We start from the raw sequence: 9,843 nt of genomic DNA, 5'->3' as shown, positions 1-9,843 counted from the left end.
CGCCAAAAAACCCAGAAATGTCAAATACAGGCAGAGAAAGAGAAAGAACAAGAGAAAGAGAGAAAAAACAAGAGAAAGAGAGATGGTATGTTTGCATTTGCTTTTGTTTCCTGCTGCTCGTGAGAAGGCCCCCCCCCCCAAGTGAAAACAAACAGCCGCATCTGCCTGCACGCCTCTGCCCACTCGCCCAGAGCCACGGGCACGCCTGTGCCCCTTTATCTATGCCCGCGGTATGCCATACTGCCATACCCATTGTCTTTGCCGTTGGCATGCTTCCCCCTCTCTCTCTCTCTCTCTCTCTCTCTCTCTCTCTCTCTCTCTCTTTCTGTTTCCTCGGGCTATTGTTTGGGAGTCCTGGCATGCAGCCTGTGCCCACTCCCAGAGAGTGAGAGGGCTGCACTCATCACCTTCATCATGGGTTGCCATGGCTAATTCTCCATGGCACTCTCTCAGTCATCTCCGGTGAAGGTAGCGACAACAAAAATGTGCAGGGTGCCGCCAAAGGTTCTGAAGGTTAATGTGCTGTTGGTATGCTACTCGCCGCGCTCAGGGGGACTAGGGGAACAGGATGTAGGCAGGCCATTGGGGGTTTCCGACGATAACAGTCGTTCTGAAACTATATGGTATTTTAAGTTTCAACATTCATCGACTGGTGTCTTTCAGGGAGACAGCAGTGCGATTACTTGTGCTTCTTTTTGGTGTGGTTTGGTTGAAATGGTTCGAAAAAGGCACAAAGGCTGATGCTGTTCTGAGGACTGTTACACACAACAACGCATAGGCAACTGACATTTATATTTAGTTTATTTCTTTGTTGATTAGTGGCACCTGCTGCGTCCTTACGTGTGCAGCTGACGGTCCCTCAGTAGGGGTGGGGCTGTCCCTTTAACTGCTATGATGGGGGAACTGCTAATGGGTGATGGGGGAACTGGCGATGGCGTGGACACTGTGTGAGGTATTCAAATGCGTTGCTGCAGCAGGAGTTGGTTCTTTGCGTGGACGAATAAGAACGGCGTTGGGGTACTCCGGAAAGGAGTTTTTTCTCAAGCTTGATCAGCCTAGAGGGAGGGGGATAGCTTGGCTCCACAGCAAGTGGGTTTGTGTTTGTTTTCTCTAGTTTTAAGCCAGCCAATCACCTGTAGTCACACTAGGAGAAGTGACTCACACTTGATTGCATTTACACCAAACCAAACCGTTTGGAGTTGGAAGCACCAGCCAGTATTTCATGAAAAAAGATAACAAATCCCCCAAAAAGACATAACAAACAAAACCGAACAACTGAACTAAACCGTGTGGGCTCTCCGTGCATGGCAAGACTGACAGGAGACACTGGAGGCAACCATCCTTTGCTGAGGCAACCATCCTTTGCCTCATCTCTATGGGGGTCTGTCAGGTGCCAGGAGTTACATTTGTTTTGTTTTGTTTTGTTTAATAACACGCACACATACACACTTGGCCTACTTTATGTCATTTGAGTATACCTTGAGAGTATCTTATGTGTAACAAGCTGGGAGATGGAGCATTGTATGTAACAGTCCACACACGGTCAGGAGGTTTGGCGTGATGTTGTTAGGTGGCTGAAGTGTTGTGGGTGTGCTGTGTGATTATTTGCCTGAGTACGTGGCCGTATCCAGTTTGGCGGTGCAGGTGCTGGTCAGGCGACGAGAGGGGCCGTGGAGCTGAGGCGTGAAGTGCTCTTCAGTGGCTGTGTGTTCATCACATGGGCGAGGGCAAGCACACAACACACACAACACACACACACACACACACACACACACACACACACACACAGCACCACTCCACTCCACTCGCTCTGCCTCTCACTGACGTATGTAGACATGCCTGTTGTGAAAGCACAGCAAGAAACACACTTGCGCACCCCCCCCCCCCCAAAACACACACACACACGCACACACAAACAGGCTATCCTCCAAAGCTTTTAAAAGTCTAACCTGTCTCTCTGTCTCTCTCTGTGGTGTGTGTGTGAGAGTGTGTGTGTGTGTGTATGTGTGTGTGTGTGTGCATAGTCTTGGCCCACTTTGCAGGGCTGTAGATCCTATCAGCTTGAGAGAGGCTGTCTTCTGCATTCTCTCCTGAGACCACTCTCCCTACACCTCACGCACCCCCCCCCCCAACCCGTCTGCTCCCCCGCACACACACACGCACTAACTCACATAATAACTCCACTCCAATCACCGTCACACAGACTACACAAACCCCCACACTACAGCCCACTACTACAGCCCCCACAAGACCCCCTTCAAGACACACACACACACTACATTTCACTGTACATACACACACACACGCACCCGCACACACACACAAACACATAAAGGAACACCCAAACCCCTAAAACACACACACACACACATGATTCCCCATCCTTTGCCCCCTCGAAATGCAAACACAATCCTGCTAAACACACACAGACTCAGACACACACAGACACCCTGGGGCCAGAGGGCTTTTCTTGTGAGGACTACACAGAACTACACAGAGGGAGGCCACCAATCACTGCTAGCCAGCGGACAGGCTGCAAACCTCCGATAGCGCTGCCTCACTCCTATCTGCACTTTGTGTGTGTGTGTGTGTGTGTGTGTGTGTGTGTGTGTGTGTGTGTGTGTGTGTGTGTGTGTGTGTGGACGTACGTGTATGTGTATACATACATACAGTATCTGTGCCTGGTCTGTGTTTCTGTGAATGTGTGTGGGTCTGATTTGTGTGTGAGCGTGTGTGCTGTGTGTGTCTTTGTATAGAGGTTATATACGTGTGACAGGATTTACATTACCTTTAAATGTTTGTGTGTTATTATGTTTAAGTCTGTGATTATGTGTGTGAGTGTGTGTGTGTGTGAGTGTGCGTGTGTGTGTATATGTGTGTGCGTGTGTGTGTGTGTGTGTGAGTGTGTGTGTGTGTGAGTGTGTGTGTGTGTGTGTGACTGTGTGTCTGTTTGTGTGTGTGTGTGTGTGGTTGTGGGCTTACAGAAGCTCTCTCTTTCTCCCTCACCCAAACGTATGCTGTACTCACAGGAATAATGCATCACTGTCTTCCGAAAGACTGCCTGCACATGCTTCATAATGAGAGTCTGTTCACACACTGCTGTGTATGTGTATGTGTATGTGTGTGTATGTGTGTGCGTGAATAACATATCAAGCTATGTGGTCTGATACTGTAAATGCGATCGAGTTCCTCTGTTCTTAAAGTCTTTCTTCTGTGTCCCTCTCATGACATTTGAAAGGGTTAAAAATGTGCCAATGTTCAAAAGCTAAGACACAAGAGGAAGCCTCTTTCTGTCTCTCCCTCCCTCTCTCTACACCTTTCCTGTTAGTTAAGTGTGTGTGTGTGTGTGTTTCACCGTAAGACAAGGGTTTGATCATTCTGAAAGGGGTTTATAGGGAGCCACTGCAGTGTTGCTCTCTCTCTCTCTCTCTCTCTCTCTCTCTCTCTCTCTCTCTCTCTCTCTGCGTGTGAGTCTCTCGCTCATTGTTATGTAATTCAAACGAGTGTTTGAAGCGCTTTGCGGGGTAAAACTTTTGACGCTATTGTTGTGCACTGATCAGAGCTGTGCCGATGCCATGGAGACGCCGTGGAGACGCCGTGGAGACGCCATGGTGACAGTGGTGCTTCTAATCAGTCCGGGCACACCTGCTGCGGAGGGAGCGCGCGCTCCTGTCACCCTCCACGACGCCCCAAACACAACACACACATACACAACAGACACATACACACAAGCAAATCATACACTTATCATTTCTTATACCATACACAAACACACACACCATCATACACACAGCCTTTCTAACACACACATGCACACCTTGCATTATGTATACATATACATTTGTGCACACAGACACACACACAAATCAGACTTCATCATATCTTTGACACACTTACAGCATATACCAGACCAGATCATACACTCTAATGAAACAAACACATACTGACACACTGACTCTCTCTCTCTCTCTCTCACACACACACACACACACACACACACACACACACAGACAGAAACACACGCAGATTATTTATCTTTCTCTCTCATCACACACAAACACCTCACACTTAGGCCTGTGCCTTAAATGAGGCCAGAGGCTGGCCCTCTAGCAGGCAGTAGTGGAGGTTCTACTCCTGCTGCCTCTGGAGCAGAGCAGTGCAGCGCAGGCCTGGGCTCAGACTCCCCAGAGGGTGGGTCTTATGGAACATATAGAGTTCTGGAGCTGAAAATGGAGCGTGGGCATACGTTTCCCCCCGGCTGGAGAGATTGGACACAGTCCGTGAGTGACAGACGGTTTGGCGAATAGGGAGAAGGGGAGAAGAGGGGGGGGGGGGGCTGGAGCACTGAGAACCACTGGACTGAGTCCATGCTGCAGGATGCAGAGCTGGAGATGGGCGCTGGGCCTATTTACAGAGGCGACTGCTCATCTCCACCAACCTGGAGGGGATCCAAGCTATTTCCACCGACACTGGGATGGATCCATCACACACACACACACACATACACTCAAACACACACACACACACACACACAGACACACACACACAGACACACACAGACACTCAAATATGCACCACAACGTATCACCTCGCTGCAACAATTCTCAAGATGCACACAAACGCACACACTCAAATCCTCACCCCACACAAGCTATTTTGACCGACACTGGGATAGATCACAAAACACACACACACATATACAGTACACACACACACACACACTCAAATACGCACCACAATCGCACACACTCTCACACACAGATCCTCACCCCACACTGCATGCCCTATATTTTGACATGCTTTCTGTTCACTCCTACACACAGCAGCCACCCCAGCTGAACAATCCAGAGAGAGGAGAGAGATGAGAGGGAGAGAGAGAGAGGGAGGGAGATGAGAGGGACAGAGAGAGAGAGCGAGAGAGCGAGAGAGAGAAAGCAGAGACAAGATTATCTGCCAGTCCTGGTGTCCTCCACCAAGCATTTTACTTTTCATTTTTAAGGGATGATACATATTTGCATAGAATCATTTGTAGCTATGTGAAGATCAGTGATACAATAAGTGATAAGATTTATTTTTTCTGACTATGTAATCAATCAGGCCTTTTCATTTTCTTCAATGACATGGCAAAATCATCTACGTGTATACCCCTTTGTCATAGCAAGGATTAGGGCATTTTTTTTCGACTGTTCCCATGAAATGATATGACGTGCGAAAAAATGTTTTGATGCTTCGTGCGGAAAATGATGTGGGGTGTGTGTGGGGGGGGGGGGGTCAATCATGGACCAGGCTCCAGAGGGCCTTCGCTTGCTGACAGGCCCCAGGCTAAATATGAGGCGCTGTAAACAAAGCAGGCGTCTTGTAGAAGCGTACAATACGCCGCACAAAAAGATGCAAATGACACGCTGACTTGCCTGTACTCAGATTGTCATCACCGTCTCACTTTGGCCCTGAGTCGAAACTGAGGGCAACGCCGAGGCGATGACAGCTCTGTCACGGCAGAAACAGAAACAAGAAAAAAAAAACAAAAAAAAAACAAAGAAGCTGCGTGTTGTAAGCCACTCAGGAGAGCTCAGAGCGGTATGAAGGCACGTTCCGTTACTCCGTGAAGAGCACTTCGCCTGCGCTTTGGTGTCTGTTCTGCATCAGAACAGTTGAAAGGCACGAGGCAATCCGAACGGCGCACACCTATCGGAGCTCATGGCAGCAAAGCAAAGCAAATCCCGTGCCACTGAAAACGTGCAGATAGCGCTCCTACTGGTCTTAAGCCTTTGATAAGGGATACCTGGCGTCATCACATAGCAGTCCCCGCTGGTGCTAATGCTGTTATTGTTAATGTGCACTTTTGAAAAGCAGTCGTCGAGCATATATAAGCTCAGCATCACTTGCAGCACAGGAACGTTTAGAATGTTAATTTATCCTGGATAAAAGTTTGCTTGTAAAATTGCATGCAACCATGAGAGCAGACACTGCCCAAAGTTTTCCTCCTTGATTTGAACCCTTTGTTGGGGAACCATCCAAGCAAACAGGGAAAGCCAGAGATGCTGGCTTGCATTAGTTTGAAGCCAGTTTACATCTGTCCTACAAGAGCTGCATGTGGATTAAAGCTGGGAGGATACATGTGGACAGTTGCATTCCCAGTCTCAGTGCATATACAGTATGTTCTGTATTGTCTGCCTGGCATTGTAATACATTCACTCTATAATAACTCACGTTGGATAAGAACATGTGGTCCTTCACCACATCTGTAAATACACAACTCTATCTCCGAACGGAATGGGCATCGGTCAATGATTTCCCTGTGCTGACGTGGAGCTGTGGTGTGTCGAGCTGTCTGACATACTCTAGTGATCTTTTTTAGAATACTGACGTAGCAGATGAGGGGAAAGTTGATCCTGCCCGGGACGCTAACTGACAGATAAGATCTTTTTCCACGCCTCTATCTTCACCCCCGCTGAGGATGGGTGACTGAGAGTGTCGTCCACGGTCACTCTGCTTCTTCTCTCTCTGGATTTCAATCAGCAGTCAGACCTTAAAATAGACCGCTCTTAATGTGTATGCACTGATAGAAAATGAAGGCCTTTCTAACTTGCAACCTAAAATGTGGGACTTCCTTGTGTCTTGGTGGTATTTTTTTAGACCTCTCACGGTGGGTTGTTGGTTCTTTGGAGTCTGAGACAGCAGTCAGTTGCTGTGCATGTCAGGAGAGCAGGACAGCCTGAGTGCTGCGGTGCGAAGGGGAAGCAGCAGGAGATAAATAATTTCTCCACTTCTCCCTCTCTCTCCCTCTCTCTCTCTCTCTCTCTCCTGTCCTTTTCCTTTGTCCTGCGCCGACCTCCTGGATCTATGTTGATGCACCCTGTCAGAAGGAGTGCACAGGTTTGTGTGTGTGCGTCTGTGTGTGTGTGTGTGTGTCTGTCTGTGTGTGGGGGCGTACACCCGCGTGTGTGTGCATGTTAAAGTGTGTGTGTGTGTGTGTGTGTGTGTGTGTGTGTGTGTGTGTGTGTGTGTGTGTGTGTGCGCCTGTGTGCTGGTGTGGAGACGAGACAGCACATTTTTATGCTTTGGCTTTCACCCCTCGACCATTCCATGGGGAGAGAGAGGAGGAGGGAGGTGGAGAGATAGACAGAGGTGAGGAGAGGAGAGGAGGGGAGAGGGAGGGGTGAGGAGGAGGGGGGCGAAGAGATGAAGACTGAAACATAAAAAGATTGGGAGAGGGAGAGCGAGGGGTGGAGAGAGAGAGGATATGTTTTCTAGCCTTCTGGCTACGAGCCATTCCTTGACCCCAGCAGGCTCCTTGACAGACCAGTTCCATTTCTAGTGGTTGCATCAGATATGACCCCCTACTCGACTAACAGTGGTGCAATAGTGCACACATATGGGTACGGGTGCACACACTCTGTGTGTGTGTGTGTGTGTTTGTGGGGGGGGGGGGGGGGGCGTGCACGCGTGTGTGTGTGTGTTCTACTGGCACTACTACAGCGGCATAACTAAAGATGCTTCTGACCTTGGCTGTGATCACACTAATGTTGACGTTGTTTGTAACGCTGAGACCAAAATACCAACCTGTTCATGTGGATTCCAAATAAACACTCTCACACAACTTGAATCCGCATGCATACCTCCTGCCCACAGACACACACACACAGCTCCCCTCTCTCTTTGTATTCATCTTCGTCTCTCACTGCCCTTTCTCTCCCCCACACATAAACACACACACACACATCTTCTTTCATTTTAGTCCTCCCCCTACCTACCTACCCTCCCTTTCTCTTTCTCTCTCCCTCTCTTTTTCTCTCTCCCCCACACAAACACACACACTATCTCTCCTCTCTATCTCACCTCTGCCTACACCCCCCACCCCCACCCCCCCACCCCTCCATCCCAGTAAATGGATGCTCTCAGTGGAAGGGGGCCGTCTGGCACATCAATTTTGGTCAGATGTGACATTGCAGTCTCAGTGCAGCATTAAAACCAGGTTTAAAGGAGCCTCCGCCACTCATACAGCAAGGACACGCATACAGCCACGCACTCACAAAACACACACACACCTCGAGCTTCCTCTGAGTGTGGGGCATATCCCTCCTCACACACACACACACACACACACACACACACACACATGAAACAGTACCCGGGGTCTTCTGATGGGGGAGGTGAAGCAATGTGTGGTTTTTCAGTTGCTGTACTTACACGCATCTGTCTGAATGAGCTGTCCTTTTCACTGCAGTTATATAACAGCACCTAACTTGGGCATGGTACGTTTACAGCAGCAGCAAAGTTAGCGGCTGACTTTCACGGTTGGCTAATTCAAGACAACACTGCCTCTGCACCCCCCCTCAAAAAAATACAAATAAAACACAGACAAACCAACAAACAAAACAGTCATGTGGCTTGCCCCTTCTTCTTCCAAACACACACACACACACACACTCATTGCCTTAATATGGAATCAGAAGGTCCCCCCCTGTTGCCATGGCGAGGAGAGAGGTCAGAGGCATGGCAGCCCTACTGCCTCCCCCGTGCCACAAACCCCCCTGTGAGACGAGCTGACATCCCCACCGTCCCCCCCACTGCTGTCCCCACTCTCCCTGCTACGACCAACCACACACTCTCAGCCACTGACAGCCAGAGCTCACCATGTAAACACACACACACACACACACACACACACACACACACACACACACACACACACACACACACACACACACACACACACACACACACACACACACACACACACCAGACCGCTGGATCCACACGCCCCCCTGCTGCTACTGCTGCCTTGCACAGCAGAAGCAGTTCCGGGGACAGGGGGGCCATCAGCAGCCTCTCTCCCCCCCAGCCGCAGCGCCCTGCCTCTGGACGGGGGGAGAAGAAGCCTCCCCCCCCCCTGCCCCATTCTGCTCAACTGTGCTCTGCTGTGGGAAGCGAGGAGGTGGTCAAACGTGCGCTTACCTGTGCAGCGTTTCCTGGTGGCCTCAGCGGTCAGTGCTCGCTAAGAACAGGTCCTGGTCCTGGTCCTGGTCCTCGTCCTCGTCCTGGTCCTGGTCCTCCCTCCCTCCCTTCCTTTCTCACCACTACAAACAGCAGCGAAAAGACAGAAAGAAAAAAAATAGAGGAGGACAAAAAATGAAAAGTAATCGCAGGTCTACTGTAACCTCCTTGTGCTATGCCGCATACCAAGGGAGGAGAAAGAAGAAGAAGAAGAAGAAGAGAATAAAAAAGACAGAAAAAAAGAAAAGAAAAAAATGGCAGCACGTATTCCCTCAGTCCAACAGACGGTGGAGTGTGGCAGCGGGGCTTGTTGTTGCGGCGCTGTCCTCTCCTCTCCTCTCCTCTCCTCTCTCGTCTTCCTCGTCGCCTCCACTGCCAGGTTCAGCAATGAGGGGGGGGGGGGGGGGGGGCGGAGGTGGGAGAGAGGGAGGGAGCAAGCAAGAGAGAGAGTGAGAGTGAGTGAGTGAGTGAGATAGAGAGGGGAGAGGGAGAGAGAGAGAGAGAGGGGAAAGAGATGGGGGGGGGGGGGGGGGGGTACTCGGGGGGATAAGAAAGCAATTAGAAGGCAGCCCTCTTACTTCCAGACGGAATGTATAATGGAATTAGCTGGCGGGGAGGAGGGAGAGGAGCAGAGAGGAGCAGAGCGGTGGTGGGGTGGTAGGGACGGGGGGGCTGCCTGCATGCCTGCTTCTCTCCTGTGTTGGTGAGTCTAACATGAAGCCAGTTTGGGTGATGAACGCAAGAGCATGCGAGCAAGTGCGTCTGTGTGTGTGTGTGTTTGCATTTGTGTGTAAGCGTGTGTGTGTGCCTGTAATTGTCAAGCAAGCCTCACGCAGCATGACTGAG

General features: G+C 50.1%; 1 protein-coding gene across 1 annotated transcript in view; it reads right to left on the bottom strand.

The window, feature by feature from the left end:
- Positions 1-9,385, bottom strand: part of LOC105898524 (retinoic acid-induced protein 1) — a 57,086-nt gene extending 47,701 nt beyond the window's left edge. The window contains exon 1 of the mRNA XM_031570355.2: positions 8,959-9,385. The gene's annotated coding sequence lies outside the window, so the exon portion shown is untranslated. The remainder of the gene's footprint in view (positions 1-8,958) is intronic.
- Between the last annotated feature and the right edge of the window lie 458 nt (positions 9,386-9,843).

Source organism: Clupea harengus, chromosome 1 (genome assembly GCF_900700415.2).
Source record: "Clupea harengus chromosome 1, Ch_v2.0.2, whole genome shotgun sequence".
In the NCBI taxonomy this organism is placed as follows: domain Eukaryota; kingdom Metazoa; phylum Chordata; class Actinopteri; order Clupeiformes; family Clupeidae; genus Clupea; species Clupea harengus.
The sequence above is the reverse complement of the archived record's forward strand: the minus strand, read 5'-3'. Positions and strand labels throughout refer to the sequence as shown.